We start from the raw sequence: 2,835 nt of genomic DNA, 5'->3' as shown, positions 1-2,835 counted from the left end.
AATGGTTCCTTGGAAACTGCTAGGCCCAGGGGTCACCTTTCCTTCCACATATTCTCTTGGGGTGAAGGAGGTTTTATGGAAGAGATAATGGAAAAATGAAAAACGATGGGGAAATATGTGCTTATTTGAGGAGAACAGCACTTTTTTCCTTAGTGATGCATTAGATCACAAGGTGAATAACATTCCTGATATCTGTTCATCTTTGAACTACCTGTTCTTACCAACAATGAAACCACCATGAATCTCTTTAGCTTAGTATTAGTGTTGATTCAAGAATATACTGGAGTGCATGGTTAGCAAACCATATAAATTACATCAAAGATGAGGTTATATTGCTGAGCCATGTGGAACTAGATGAGTATGAGGGGCAGAGATGAACTCTTTGTCTCTCCAGAGATGCTATCTACTTTTATTTGTCCTATTCCCACAGGAAGACAAGGGGCAGGGAGGATCCCACATAACATCTAGTTTCTCCAATGAGAAGCCCTGATGAGAGATCAGGAGGAGAGAGGAGATTGATATTGGAGCAGTTTATTTTAATTTCCTCAGTGTGTCTTCTCAGGTTATCTACACTCCAGATCCAAAGATTAGAGCTCCGTTAAGGTAACAATATCCACAAAAATCTTCTCTGAGTCCTGTGAACCACCATCTTGCTTTCCAAATCTAGACCAAAGGGTGGTAACAGGTCCTATCTCTCCTTTGTTGTTTCCTATAACAATGGCTTTTTAATGTTAACATATATAAGATTTACCTCCAGTGCTTGCTTGGTCCCATCCCCAGAATTTGTAACTCAGGAGGTCTAAGTAAAGGCTGACCATATGTGTTTTTATAAGTGATTCTAAGGCTGACCTGAACACTATCATTGGAGATACATTTATGACTTTGTGAGAAATTCCTTCATTACATCAATCTTGAATTACTCTCATATAGTTCTTCCATCTACTTTCCAATGAGATCCTCACTGATAGACTAGGCCTCACTATGTCTCCTTTCTTTGGCTTGACCATATCCCCTGTAGAAACTATCAGAAGACATGGAAAGGAGAAGATCAGTAGAAGTATATCTTTAACAGAATTAGTGCAAAATGATCTTTACCCACCCTGAAAGAGAAACTGTGAGGCAACAGGATGTCACAGAGAGGAACCAGAAACAAAACAGTGTCTTAGTTACTTTTCTTGTTTCTGAGACATAATATCTGAGTTAAATAAAGGTTTATTTAGCTCACAATTTGCAGAGGTCTCAGTTGGGGGCTCTAAGGCAGGGAGGCAGAGAGGCAACAATTCATGGTGGTGGAACACAACAAAAGCAACCATGGAGAAAAAGACTAGCCTCTTTCTGTCCCTTATATTGTATCCAGTCTACCAGGATTAGGGTAGTGCAGTTCAATCAGTGGACTGATCCACTGATTCTTAATTCCAGATCCCTTAATCCCTGCATTGCACTACAAATTAATTACACACTCTAGATTCGGCCTCTCAAAAGTTCTCTGGAAAAAAACTTATGACCACATGAGGCTCTGTGGGGACATCTAGACACAAATCATAACAAGTAGGAACAGCTGACATGGCAGAGTGTATCTACTTTCATTGAGTGAGATGTGGGCCTCAGATGGTAATGGATCTGATAAGGCTCATGTTTTACTCCTTATAATAATCCACATTTGAGGTTTGTATAGCATTTAAAGAGCTGCATTCTGTGAGAGATAAAATTAGCAACATACTATTAGTCCTTGAAAGCCCAGGAAATACTGTGTTTACATCTATTAATCACTTCAATAAATTATGTAAATTAATGGTGGTGGTCATGTGGCACTTGTGACTATAGATGAATCACTCAGATTGTTGAAAATTAATTATGTATTTGGTCCTCACATAAAAGAGAAACAATCCTTATCAACTCTTAAGCTTTCCATTCTCTTCTTTCATTTCCCCTCTGTCCCTTCTTTTCTGAAACCTCTTATCTCTCTTTCCATATATCAAAACACTGTAAAATAGATGCAATTTTCTAAGTAACACAGAATACAAATTATTTTATAGTGTGATGCAAACAAAAGGGTCAGAGCCCAAAATATCTGGCTTATAAATTTGGCAGTTTTGTCTCTGCAGCTTTTTAGTAAGGTATTTTTTTCTCTTAATTCAGGGAATACTGACTGTCTCCTACTCAACCCAAGTCCATGTAATCATTCTTGTTGTATATTAGCTTTGCATAAATACTGAAAATTACCTTAGATAGAGAGCTCACATTTATAACTTCTCTCCTAAATGTAAAAGTAGGCATACTGTGTACATACTCAAACATTATGTATTCAGAGTAATTTCTCTAAGTAAGCACAGTTAGAAAATTATACCAAGCAGGACAATAGGTCTTTGAGTTCAAAAAAACTGCAACAGCATGATAGTGTCAGCGTTCAGCTAAAAAACATGTTTCCTATGGCTCAAAATGCTGTAGGAATTGCTGACACAAATGAGGGCTGTAAATGTCGGCATCATTAATTATCTCTAGCTGTTAATTAGAAAGGAGATACATCACTAGAAAAACTCAGAATACCCAAATCTGTTAAATAAGCCTCCACAGCCTCATTTTGATTCAGCAATAGAACTGCCAGGGAAGGACATCTAGTACACATAACACAAGTATTATTATTTTCTTTTCAGATCTCATTGATGTGTTTTTTTTTTCTTGTCAGTTGATTAGGTATTGATTTCTCCTACATAAAAGCATTCTAAATTACTTTGAGGAAATACTATTATTGAATTCATTATATACAATTTGGTGGAAATATGCATGTACATTTTGATCTCCTTAGCCAAGGAACCGTGTCTTAGTGTGTTGGTT

The sequence above is a fragment of the Cavia porcellus genome, unplaced genomic scaffold (assembly GCF_034190915.1).
Source record: "Cavia porcellus strain 051 isolate PalLab524CR breed Dunkin Hartley unplaced genomic scaffold, mCavPor4.1 scaffold_9, whole genome shotgun sequence".
Taxonomy (NCBI): domain Eukaryota; kingdom Metazoa; phylum Chordata; class Mammalia; order Rodentia; family Caviidae; genus Cavia; species Cavia porcellus.
Note: the sequence above shows the minus strand (reverse complement) of the source record.